The sequence below is a fragment of the Elephantulus edwardii genome, unplaced genomic scaffold, assembly GCF_000299155.1.
Source record: "Elephantulus edwardii isolate Elephantulus edwardi_28Jun2011 unplaced genomic scaffold, EleEdw1.0 scaffold00062, whole genome shotgun sequence".
In the NCBI taxonomy this organism is placed as follows: domain Eukaryota; kingdom Metazoa; phylum Chordata; class Mammalia; order Macroscelidea; family Macroscelididae; genus Elephantulus; species Elephantulus edwardii.
Window position 1 is genome coordinate 5,109,458 of NW_006399812.1, and position 14,136 is coordinate 5,123,593.

Genomic DNA, 14,136 nt, shown 5'->3' on the forward strand with positions numbered 1-14,136 from the left:
GCTATGAGTCGCAAGCAACTCAATGGCCCATAACAACAACAACAATGGGATGGATAACTTCTGAAGTGTGCTCACAGGCCCCTCAGCCTTCAGTCTCAGGGTTTCAGGCCAATGTTACAAAGCCATCTTAACCCTACCAATCAAGGCATCTCCCCTAGAGTCCTCCAACAAGTGTGCGTGATACTCCTAGCTTTTGTTTTGTGAGATAACAGTCCCAAGGTTCGCTCTGTCTCATGTCAGATCTCTGGTTTAGGGAAGAGATGTCAGAGAAGGAACCACCCATGCAACTGTTGATGCTGTAAGCAGGCCACATGCTTACAGGGCAGGCCGACTTGGGACATATGGATCAACATAGAAGCATTGTCTCAGGTGAGCAGGAAGAGAGCAAACATCCCAGAGACAAAGCTTTTTGTATAAACAATGCCCTAAGCAAAACTAAGGGAGAGGATTTGGATCTTTGCTGCTAGTAGGGTTGAGCCTAAGAATATATCCATTCTATGTACATGTTTCTACCTGGCCATGTGACAAGGCCAAAGACAATGGTCTAGGAAAGCCATTTTGAGCAACAGATCCACTTCACTTCAGGAAAAAATTGCCATCTTTTTCCCATACAGCACCTGGGACACTTTGAACAGTCCACCTGTTAGCAGCACAACTCCTTACCCATTAGACTACCATATCTTTATATCTACTTTATGCTTTATGTTGTTGTTGTACTCATCAAGTCAAGTAGAAACCTATAAACAACAGATCTGGACAACTATCCTACTCTGTACCATCCTCACCATCTCATACATATTTGAACCCATTGCTATAGTCACCATGTCAATCCATCCAGCTGAGGGTCTTCCTATCTTTACCTAACCCTCCCTTTTCTCTCTTTAAGAAAGGAAGTATGTTGAAAGAGGAAAAACTAAAAAAAAAAAAAAGAAAGAAAGGAAGTATGATGTCCATCTCTAAGGAACAGCCTCTCCTAGCAACAGGCCCAAAGTATGTGAGACAAAGCTATGTCTACATTCGTTTTCTCAAATTGTTCCCAAACAATTTTGCTCATATTCATCTTTTCATACATATTCTAAAGCTTTAATTGGAATGAAAGTTATCAAAATGAATGTATGTCTTACACATTAATCATTTTATTCAGCTATCACTGGAATGCTTGCTTCAAGCTGGAAGTCACAAAAGAATGGGGAAATTATGCATTTGATGAGCCACCAAAACTATCAATTATGTGAAGAACTAGAGTTATCAAAAACTGAGCAAAGAGCTAGTTTGTCTGAGTGACAGATGAAATAAAATAAAATTCGTCTTTTTTCTTCTGCTTTGTATTCATGTCTTTTTGTTAATTTTTAAAATGGAAAGTATGAAAACTAATGAGATTTTTGCTTGAAGCACATTTTCCTAAACTCATTGCTATGAAATTAGAAATTGATAAAAACATTTTGTGCATTTTTGGTAATTTTTGAAAAAACAATTCACTAGCCTCCAAACAACAAAAAACTCCCCCTCTCCCAAAAAAAAGGGTTAGAAATACAGTAAAGAAATAAAAACCTAAATCTTTTTTTTCCTCATGAATTCCTTTTTGGATCAAACACTATAGACAAAAAAGCTTTATAAAATATACTAAGTAATATGAATTTCCATAACTAACATTGAATTGTGTCATCTCACTTTGTCAGAATAAAACCAAGAAGTTTAGAACCATTGAAATGTATATGCCACTAAGCAAATACACAATAGCCTTGATGGCACAGTTAAGAACTCAGCTGCCAACCAGAAGGTGATAGTTCAAACCTACTAGCCACTCTTTGAGAGGAGGAGGAAGAGTCAAGATGACAACCTCGGCAACAAAACAGTGCCATCTCATTCTTTGCCCTAGAGTCACTCACTGTGTGTCAGAATTGATATGAAAGCAAAAGGCTTGGGAGGTTATTTTTGTTTGTTGACACAAGTGTCCTAAGGATTTTGTTGTGACTATATATATATATATAGTGGTGAGATAAGGTGGAGGAAGTCTTTATTGGAGAGTGGGGTGAAGGTGGTAGGGGCTGGGTTATGGTCAGGTGGGGCAGGCCCCCACCAATTGTTCAGGCAGCCCGGGCTGGGAGGCCTGAGTTGGCACGTCAGGGTCCCTGAGCCCAGGCCGCACCCGTGGATACTTGGGAACAACCAAGCACAGAGTGAACAGCTAGGGCTTCAGACGGGGCAGCACGCATGGCTAGGCCTGCACAGCAGACTGGGCACCAGTGGGAGGGGCAGTTTAGGCTGTGGGAGGCTGGCAGGTAGCCTGGACCTCACAGATTCCCTGGGGTTCACAAGAAAAGAAAGAAAAGGAGACCCCGTGAGAGGCTTGACTGAGTGTGACTCTGAAGGCGGGAAAGCCGAGTTGGGCTGGAGGGGGAGGAACTGGGACAGGACCGGCTCTGAGACGGGCGGCTCTCCCAGGTGTGTTTCTCAGACGCCCCAGAGGTGCGTGCTGGGATAGGTCCTGGGGAGGCAGGACTGTGACTAGGCACTGCTCCTCCTTTGTTCTGGGAGGTAGCCAGTGCTCAGTTGGCATTTCTCTGGCGGACATTCTCCTTGTCATTGACATGGTGACTCGCACTTTTTAGTGGTGCAGAGCCCATGTCTTCATCATCCAACACCTCCTTCAGCTTCCGCCGCTTTTCGTAGACGAAGATGATGGTGACCAGCACGAGGACCTCAGCCACGATGCCCAGGAACGGCCAGAGCGCGGCCAGGCGGCTACACACGCAGGGTGATAGAGGCCTGGTCGGTGCCTGTGGAGCTGGTGCCGTTGCACACGTACACGCCCGGGTCCTTCTCCAGGTCCAGGCTGCTGATATGCAGCTCGGTCCGCGTGTCTGAGGAGGTCGCCAGAAACTTGTTCTGGGAGCTGTTGGTGAGGAGCTGCTCCTCTGCGTCAGTCTTCTTGAAGCAGACCCAGCTGGTGATGGGTGGCGAGGAGTTGGACTTGCACTTGAGGGTGACTGTCTCGCCCTCGTTGGCATGTTCCGACTTCTTCACAGCAAAGACTTTGGGGAGGCCATCCACGGAGATGCTGGCCCTGCCCGTGTCCTCTGGGAGGAAGATGCAGTCGTACTTGCCCCCGCTGTCCTCTTCATGTCCACTTCAAACTGGGTGCTCAGGCTGGACAACGGATCCTCCATCAGCACCTTGTCGCCCTGCATCCAGCCGTGGCCCTCGATGGGTGTGGTGCTGTGGTTCGGGGTGCACGTGCGCAATGTCTTAGAGTCCGTCCTCTCCATGAAGATCGAGACCTCACCAGCGGCCCCTGAGGCGCCATCGACGCCCAGCAGCGCAGCCGCCAGCACCACGAGCAGCACCGCTGCCGTGTCGCCTCTCTGCCCTCGGAGCCACCGCCAACCGCCACCGCGTCCGCGACCCCAATAAGAACCACGTTGTGACAATATCTTAAGTCACCAAACAAAATAAATACAAGTTCTCTTTTTACATTTGAGTTAATGCCTCATCAATTTAGAGGAAAAGGAGAGAGATCAGTGTCATTAGTGGTTACCAGGGAGTCACCCTGCAAGGCCAGTGGAGGGCAGACGTTCTACATGGAGCCCTTTGGTGTGACTGTTGTGAAATACTCCCTTCTTTTCCTACTAGAAAAAATATAGAAATGGGGTTGGCCAGGGACCATGTAGGTTTTTTATGTGCAAGAGTCTGAGACATAGATTTTGTGCCAAAAACAAGGAGAAAACTTTCAGATGAGGAGTGAACAGGAGAAAGACGCTGAACATCCAGCCGCCTTATGGACATGTTTCAAGCCCATGCCTTCTGAAACTTGAGAGAAAAATTACAGACTGTCTTTTTGTGATGGAGAAGAGTGTGTGTAACTTCGATTGCTAGGATTCTCTGATTTGATTGTTATAATGTAGTCATTCCCTGAATGAGATCTGGAATTATTTAATTACTTCTATAATGAGGCTGCAGTTGACTGAACCTACAGCAGGTTATCAAAAGCTAAAAATTGCAGGGGAGATGATTGTCCATCTTTGTTCTGTGTAGCAACTGGTAGACTCAAATTCTATGCTTTTGGGTTCACAGTGCAACTTCTTACCACTAGGCCACCAGAGCTCCCATCCTTACATGGTATCTCTGTTTAGGGCAAAAGGTGTCGTAAAAGCAGAGCAAGGGAACACTACATGGCTTAAACACAAGAGAGGTTTATGTCAGGACTGTACCCTTTCTCCGCACCAATTCAATGTGCTAGGAAAATCATCCTACAAGTTGGACTTTTTGAAGAATGTGGCATCAAAATTGGAGAAAGATGAGCGAATCCAGCTCCAGCAGAAACGGGGTCCATGTCCTGATGAGCCCCACCTGGACTGACAATGGAAACACCACCACCACCCCCCAACCCCACAGCACCCCACCCTGCAATGTCTCTGGGGTGTCTCCTTCTCCGCTGGGCCTCGTCCAAAGCCTCAGACCTCCTGGAGCTCGCCCTGGGCAGCAGCTGCAGTGCGACACCCTCCATCCTGAATTGGGACATCATCTACTCCAAGAACAAAGTTTATGTGCACCCACCAGAGGAGCTGCAGGGGCTGGATGAGCACCCCGCAGGGTACCTGTGCCTGTATGTGGAGAGGGACGAGCTGCTGAGAGCCGCCCTTACCCTTGTGTGGATCCCCAATTTGTGAACCAGAGGCAGGACGAGGAGGCACTGCGCTACATCACACACACACACACACACACACACACACACACACACACACACCCCAGCTCTCCTGCCAGGCCTCCACCACAGAGACTGGGTCAGCCCTGACCCCCATGTATGAGAAGGTCCTGGTGGCAGCCCAAAGTGCTACCACGTTGGAGGATGGGGAGAAGCCAGGCCTGGACATGGGCTTGGATGGCACACACACACTCAGCCTTATAGCCCCCCAAATGCAACTCAGACACCCTGTCCATGGTCAGCTCGCAGGATGTGATGCTACAAGGCCGGGAGCCTTGGGGTGAGGCAGATGAGGAAGAGGGCTCACTGGAGCTGTTGGCCCAGGGACAGCTCCTTCTACTCTGACTCAGACCCTTCTACCTGTTGCCTGTCAGCACTGTCCTGACTGAGAGCAGCAGCCCCATGTTTCTGGAAAGTGAAAGCAGGTGACATTGAGTGGAGTACGACCCATAGAGACCCGGGAACAACAGATCTGAACTCTATCCTATCCTGTGCCGTCCTCACACTTCCTGACACACGAGAGTACATTGCGGTAGTCACCATGCCAATCCACCTGGTCAAAGATTTTCCTGTCCTTTTCTGACCCTCTGCCTTTCACGGAATAGCCCCTCCTAGCAACACACCTGGAGTGTGTCAGGCAAAGCTTCATCATTTTTGCCTCCAAAGAGCACTCTTCTCCTCCATTTATTCTTTTGGTAGTCCATGGGATATTCGGTACTCTTTTCTAACTCTGTCATCCTTATTCATTGTCCAGCTCTCAGATGCATAGCAGGTGATAGATAGGAAAGACCATCACATTAAGACATACTAGGAAGCAAGATTGGCCATCCACTTCTTAAATAAAAGCCTCTGAGACTTGAGGGAGGAGGAAACAAGGAATTATTTCTTGTAGCAAGGCACTACGGTAATATTTGAACGATGGAAATTTATCTTTGCTAGGATGAAAACTAAATGCAAGAAGAAAAGGTTCGTAAGAGCGCATACTTCCCCACTGCCACTGCTTGTCCTGCCACCCTGGTTTATTTATCATCATTGTCTGAAATTGTTTATTTATTGTCTATGTGTACCCCACTGGAATGTCCTAATATAGCAAAGACTAGGTAGTCTACCTAGCTCACTATCGTGTGCTTAGATGTTCATTTAATTGTTAATGAGTGAATGTAAAGGAATTCTCAAGATGACAAAAGTTTTCCTTTTGTCAGAAAAATATTGAGGCCTGAGATGCAATGACAATGTAAGCTTAAAAATATTTATTACAGTGTCTAATTAAATTCATTCTCTATTGCTTTTCTCTTAAAAATTGGAGAAAGACTCAACAACCTGTGCTATGCAAATGACACAACTTAGTTTGCTGAAAGTGAGGAAGACTGAAGGCAATTTCTGCAAAAATATCAAAATGGATTATATCTCAACATGAAGGAAACAAAATTCCTCATCACTGGTCCAATAGGCAATATCATAATAGATGGAGAAAAGATTGACTGGAATAGGCAACAATTTCCTTTTTCTTGGATCCATAATCAACGTCTTTGGTACTAGCAGTCAGGAGATCAGGAGACATATAGCATTGGAAAAGTCCACTGACAAGGATCACTGCAAAGTCCTGACCAGCAATTATATCAGTTTAAAGACTAAGGCGTGTCTGATTCAAGCCATTGTTTTTCAATCACTTCCCTTTTACTTTTTTTGAGAGCTGCACAATGAATAAGGATGGCAGAAGAAGAATTGATGTCTTTGAATTGTGATGTTTGAGAAGAATACTAAATAACCCATGGATTACCAAAAGAACAAACAGATATGTCTTTGAGAAGATGCAGCCAGAGTGCTTCTTGGAGGCAAGGATGGCCAGGCTTCATCTCATATACTTTGAGCAAGTTGTTAGAAGAGGATATTCCTTGGAGAGAGACATCATGCTTAGTAAAGTGGAGGGTCAGTGAAGGAAAAGATAGTTAGCAAGATGGACTGATGCAGTGATTGAGGGAATGAGCTCAAGTGTGCTGAGAGTGATACCTATGGGGCACAATAACACAAGGTTCATAGGGTTACTATGAGTTATACGTACGCAACTAAGCAGCACCTGACAACAACAACAGTGAAGAGGTCTGTTATGAGTAGCCAATCTGCTAAAAAGGAACTTTCCTCAGAGGTGTGGCTTACATCAAAATATATAGGAAATGCTGGCTAAGCCCTCTTACTTTTTACACTATCAGAATCCTTATGGTTCATCACCATCTGCCTCTTGGTTCTTTGAACTTGAAGCAACAGGCTGCGGTATTGCCTTCTGATCTTGGATTTATCCCTTTCTGAAGCCTACAGCTTGCTGTCTGACCAGTTAATCTTAAGTTTATCAACCCCTGCAGCTAGAAAAGTCAGAATTACCCTCTTTCCCAACGTCTGATCTGCACACTTTTAACTTTCCAATCTCTAAAGAATCCAGCCTAAGACACCTCCCCAGAGATTTACAGTGGAGTGATCATGAAAGTAGAAAGTGGTTCCTCCCTATTCCCCTAAGAAATCTGTCTTCTACATTGGGTTAAAACTCCTTGAGATAAGAAGTTCAGCCATGATCTTTGTGTCTTCTGTATCTTTATATGTTGGAAAAATTCATAAATGAGGTTTTTAATGCATATTATTGAACAAATGAAGCAGGAAATGAATGAAGCTCTGCTTCTCCCTATGCCTTAGAACCAACAATCCAGAAACTAAATGATAATGAGTAGACATTAAAAGATAGAGGAAATCCTGAATGGTTCAAATGATTCACACTCTGAGCTGCTAACAAGAAGGTTGGAGGCATGAATTCACCCAAAGCATCTTTGAAAAAAAGGTCTAGCAACTTATTTCCAAGTAGATTGGAAACTCTATACAGCATAGGTCTACTCTGATACATATGATATGAATGAAGTTGTTGACCACATATCCTCATGAAATTAGTGTGCAGAGGACTTAACGCAAGGTCCTTTCTGCTCTAGGCTTAAACCAACATAGTTTTAAAGCAAAAGTTCCCTCATGAATGATTAAACTTTATCTCTGTGAGAAGTGTCCAGGAAAAGGAGCCCAGAGCAACAGAGTTGATCCTGTAATTACGTTAACCTCACAGCTAAGAAAAAAAATTCTAAAAATAATGGTAACAAAATATGTTTTCCTGATAGCTATGGTTACAGATGTTAAGTGCACAAGCATCACAGGACTTTCGTACTTGGCAGTAAGTATAGTCTGTGGATTAAAATGGTGACAATTTGTCAGGATTCCCGAAATGCATGGATCTTGGTGAATATACTACTATATAAGGAAATTACTTGAGAGTCTACTCTGAAGCACACAGTCTTTGTATGTGTGATCCAAGACTCAATAAAGTTAACCCTTAAATGTTTGACAGACTTTTCTGTGATTCTTAAGAATTAGTAAGATTAGATTTGTTAGGAGTTCCTGTGAGTAGGAGGTGGAGATACTATTTCATGGGCCCTGAGCTTGGTGATGGCGAATGTGGACATGGATGGAGCAGTGGTTACACAACGTGGTGAACACAGTGGATACTTGTTGCATATACATATATTTGCCACTTGGCTGCTAACCAAATATAATCCAGGAAATCATTTCCACTAATCCCCAAATCAATCTTTATGATACAGCCTAGCTCAACTGGGTCAAAAATTAATTTAATTGTAGAAAAATGCTTACTTGTTCAGCAAGAAGATAATTAGGGCAAAATTTAATAATTATTCTCCCTATAAAGCTTAGTCCTGTTGCTCAACTGTATTTTTGTTATTACCTAGTATCTTTTCTATCACCTTTTATTATTATTAAAAATAATAATAGTAATAATAATCATAGCGATCCTGTGAACAACAGAACTGAACATTACTCTATCCTCTGGCATCCTCACCATCCTTGATATGTTCAAGCCCATTGTTACAGTCACTGTTTAAATAAATACACCTTGATGAAGTCTTTCTTTTTCTGACCCTCCATTTTTTCCCAGCCTGCTGTCTTTTTCCCTCCCCCGCAAGAAAATATTTGGCAACATGCCAAAAATGCCCTTCTTCCAAGATTAATTTGTTTGTTTTCTGGCAGTCCATTTAGTAATTTTCTCTAACACAATTCAAAGGCATCAATTAATCATCTGTCATCCTTATTTACTGTCCAACATTCATAGGCACAGCAAGTAACTGGAAATACCATGGCTTGGATAAGGCATACCCTTGTCTTCAAACTAACAGACTTTCTTGCTCTTTAGCACTTTGGAGAGACCCTTGACAGCAGATTTTAATATTTTTTTCCATATATCATGATTTTCTTGGCAGTCCATGGTATATTCAATACTCTTCTCCAGTACCACAGCTCAAAGGCATCAATTCTCCTTCTATCCTCCCTAGTCATTGTCCAACTCCCCAATGCATAACAAGTGATTGCAAAGACAATATCCTGTATCAGACACATCTTAGTCTCCAGAGTGACACCATTGCTCTTCAGTATCCTGTAGAGGTCCCTAACAGCAGACTTTCCCATCACAATATGTTTTTTTACTTCCTGGCTACTGGTGCCAAGAGTGTTGACTGTGGAGCCAAGCAAACTAAAGTTGTTAACAATCTCAATCTCTTCACCATCCATCCTGATGCTGCCAATTGGTCCAGTGGTGAGAATCTTTGTCTTCTTGATATTGAGCCTCAGTCCATACATGGACTGCCAAGAAAACAGATTCATTCTGGAGAGGGTTAAACCAGGCTGCTCCTGGGAGGCAAGGATTCTGAGGCTTCGTCTGACATACTTTGGACATGTTGTAAGGAGGGACACGTCCTTGGAGAGGGACATCATGCTTGGGAGGGTGAAGGGACGACGTGGGAGGGTAAAACCCTCTATGAGGTGGATTTATTCAGTGGCTGGGGTAATCGGGATGGGTGTGTCAGAGGCAGTGCCATTGACACAGAATAGAGCAGGGTTTAGCGCTGTTGTACATAGGATCGCTATGAGTTGCAAGCAACTTGACAGCACATAACAACATCATGATTTTGCCTGTTGGTCCAGTGGTGAGGATTTTGAGGCTTTTAAAAAAAATTATTTTATACTAGTTTTCTTACAAAGCTCATATACATTGTTTTTGCACCAAATCTTTCCAATTTCCTTTACCCACCCTTAACTCCACCCATCAGATAGTGCAATCCTATGATTAACCCTGCACCCATCCACACCCCTCTGCTCCCACCCTCCCCCTCCTTGGATCCTCATACCTGTTCTACAATAACGGTCTTATTCAGGGACCAAGTTAGTTCAGTTAGCATAATGCTCAGGATTCAAATTGAACAAGTATAGAGAAAGGATATAAGCCTAACTCATACTTTTCTTGATTTTAAATCATTGTAAAAGGAGCAGTGGTAGCATGGGGAAGGCCAAGTCTGACTTCTCCCTGCTTCATGTAGGGGAACTGTCCTCATCAGTAACATCCATAGTATAAAATAGCTACATGGTCAGACATGCTACCCCTCATGTTCCTGCACCTATTTCTCTAAGTCATTTCATTCAATGTTTGTTGTAAATTGACTCACAGACTTTACTCACACTGGTGGGGTTTATTAGGGAAATAGGTTAGGGATGGGATGAGGGAAACAAAGGCTATCACGCAGTGAAAATCTAGGTTTAGTAAGAGCAGTCCCAAGACACTCTAGCATCAAGACACAATTCCTCAATTAGTTCAAACAGCTTGTCAGTCAACAAGTGAAGGCATAGATTCCATTCAGCAGCACAAATAAGCCTCTAGTTTCTTCAATTACGTAACAAGTTTTATCTCATAGAAGTAAAAATTGAGCATCTTTATTCAGTTTTTCAGAAGAAAAATCTTTAACTTTGGCTCTATCTCCAAGATTCTGTCAGGCTACATTTTGCCACAGTCTCCCAGAAACGGGGAAAGCACCCTTTCTTATATTGATCCTACAGCTATTGATCATTTGAAAGACTATGTGTTCACACTTGCAGTAACTTGAGACCATGCTCCCAGTGAGGGTTAAGGCAATGAAAAACCATTTCTCAAAGTTCTAACACCACAACCATGCAGTGTTCCCTTGTTCTGTTCAAATAATAACTTCTTGCTCAAAATATAGGTTTCACATGAGCATGATTATATTTTCTGGAGTTCTTCTCAGTGTCATGCATAATGGTTATAAGAGCCACACAATTAACTACCTTTGCATAGGCAATAAAATACAAGTAAACATCTTTCTAGTATTTCTGTTTTCAGCCAAGATCTATCTGACATCAGCAATTATATCCCTGGTACCATAGACTCTTCTGAATACAGGTCGAATTTCTGGCATTTTAAAAATAATCTTCAGGGAGCTCTGGAGGCCTAGTGGCAAGATGCTGCACTTCAATCTCAGAGACACTCAGTTCAAATCCACCAGATGTTCTGCTGGAGAAGGAGGGACAATCTCCTCCTGTACCGGTCAGATCTGATTTGACAGTACACACACAAAAAAAATAATAAAATAAAATTTTTAAAAAAATTATTTTCAGCAAAATTTTACCTAATTGTAATATTATTGGTATTATTGGATAATTTCTACACTCTAGAAGCAAATCACCAAGCAGGACTCACATTTTTTTATTCATATAGAAAGAAATTAGAGTTCACCTTATTCATGGCAGAATGCCAGATTATTGATCAACTACAGAAAACCACCTCCTGATTTTGTATTGTAAAGGTTCAGTGGTGTTTCCATATATAAAAATCCCTGGTTAAACTGCTACTTCCTGTAGATAAAATTGTGAAGATCACTTCCAAGGGCAAAGGCATGTCTATATCTCAGGTAGGCAGGAGGATGGAATAGAAACAGTAAACAAAGGCAGGAAGTAGGAAGAGTGATGCTATCTTTTGAGGATTGCAATTAAATGAAAACTATCAGATGGAAAACAAGTTTACTTTATGAGTTTTCACTCAAATAGCAAGTGATTGCAAAAACCATGGCCTGTATCAGGCGCACGTTAGTCTCCAGAGAGACACCGTTGCTCTTGAGTACTTTAGAGAGGTCTCTAACCGCAGACTTTCCCATCGCAATACGTTTTTTGATTTCCTGGCTACTGGTGCCAAGAGTGTTGACTGTGGAGCAGAGCAAACTGAAGCTGTGAACAATCTCAATCTCTTTACCATCAATCCTGATGCTACCAAGTGGTCCAGTGGTGAGAATTTTTGTCTTCTGGACATTGAGCCTCAGTCCATATTGAAGGCTGCAGTCCTTGACCCTCTACAGTAAGTGCATGAGGTCCTCCTCAGTTTCAGCGAGCAGGGTTGTGTCATCTGCATAACGCAGATTCACTCCAATAACAATAAAAATTTTAAAACTATGCTACATGAACCAGACTATAGTGTATGTATATGTATAAATGAGCAGATAGATATGTGTATACTTGTGAACGAGGCAAAATAAGTCATATATTTCTTTCATAAGCGGGGAGGCAGAGAATGGCATTATGCAGTAGATCTTAATATCTGCTACAAAAGCAAACAAGAATGAAAGGGATATTTTCTTCATGATGTCCTTGCTTCATTTACTTCAATTATGACTGGGACTAGTCGTTTACTCACATTAGAGGTCTCACCAACATACAAAGTTGTAAACGAAGGCAGTTTGCTGAATAACTGGAGCAAACAGCCCTTTCACTTCAATTTCTTTGATAGACAAAGTAAAGAATTTTGCCTATGCTGAGGTGCATTTTCCCCCCTCCTCGCACCAGAGGAAGTAGAGTTTCTCCCAAAAAATGTTTCCTTTCTTAGACAACTTGAAATTTCTCCCAGGTGATTTAGGGAGCAGAAGCTCATGGAAGCAATTTGTCACCAATTCTTTTATTGATGATTTAAGGCATTGACCCAGCCTAACCTAGTCCCAGAGGAGTTGAAAGTCAAAACAGGCACTAACATCTTCATTAGGCAGTCACCGTGGTAACATCAATGGGATGAGAGCTACATTTTCTCAACTAATGAATAGACAACCTAGCCCCACTCTAAAACAGTGCGAAACAAGCTAAAGAAGTCATAAATTACATGCTTAAAGATTTTCGCCACTGGACCAATTGGCAGCATCAGGATGGATGACGAAGAGATTGAGAGTGTTCGCAGCTTCACTTTGCTCGGCTCCACAGTCAACACTCTTGGCACCAGCAGTCAGGAAATCAAAAAGCGTATCGCGATGGGAAAGTCTGCTGTTAGGGACCTCTCTAAGGTACTCAGGAGCAACAGTGTCTCTCTGGAGACTAAGGTGCGCCTGATACAGGCCATGGTATTTGCAATCGCTTGTTATGCATCAGAGAGTTGGACAATGACTAGGGAGGACAGAAGGAGAGTGGATGCTTTTGAGCTGCGGTGCTGGAGAAGGGTACTGAATGTACCCTGGACTGCCAGGAAAACAAACAGATTCATCCTGGAAAGGGTTAAACCAGGTGGCTCCTTGGAGGCAAGGATTCTGGGGCTTCGTCTGACATACTTTGGACATGTTGCCAGGAGGGACGGGTCCTTGGAGAGGGACATCATGCTTGGGAGGGTGGAGGGACAGCGCAGGAGGGGAAGACCCTCTATGAGATGGATTGATTCGGTGACTGGGGTAATCGGGATGGGTGTGTCAGAGGCGGTGCGGTTGGCGCAGGATAGAGCAGGGTTTAGGGCTGTTGTGCATAGGGTCGCTATGAGTCGGAAACGACTCGACGGCACATAACAACAACAACAACTAAATTGCCAATACACCAATTAAAAACAAAGTAAAGAGAAAGAAAAAATATTTTACCTTCTCCAGAAGAAGATATATATATTTGCATATTACTATCTTTTTAAAAGGAAGCTTAGCCAAAAATGTCCATTCACCCCACTTGCTCAGGTTCAACAACAACAAAAAAATAAAACCCAAACCCAGCATCTAGTTACATCTAATCCTTAAAATTACTTTCATGTAAGAGAAAGCCTTTTATTATATGTGGCAATGGTTCAAGAATACAAATTCACCTCCTTTGAAGAGATTTTCATTCCCCCTACCACAAACTTATCCTTTTCTAACTTGAGAAATATGCCATTTTAATTACAGAGGAAGGGACTGTGAAAAGTCAAGCCTTGCCTATTTTTGTAAACTGAAACCTCCTAGCACACAAATTACCGGTGCAGCCCACGTGTTCTGCACTAACTATAGAGCAGACCTAAGTGTGAAAGAAACATCACAGAGATGCAGAGAGAGGGCAATTACTCAGAAACAAAGCAGCATGCATCTATCCTTTTTTCCTTATGACTCCCATAATTGGGCTAGTTATGAGAGACTTGGTCTTTGTGCTTGTGCATGTGTGAGTCCTTTATTAGTATTAAAATGACTAGGTGATTCATCAGTGGCTTGACTTGCAAAAATACATATATGAGAGACCAAACCTTCCCTTTTCTGGAAAATGGATAGCCCTGGCTCTTT

At 43.0% G+C, this 14,136-nt stretch overlaps 1 pseudogene; it reads right to left on the reverse strand.

Moving 5' to 3' along the window:
- Positions 1 to 2,549: 2,549 nt before the first annotated feature.
- Positions 2,550 to 3,786, reverse strand: LOC102865796 (annotated as a pseudogene).
- Between the last annotated feature and the right edge of the window lie 10,350 nt (positions 3,787 to 14,136).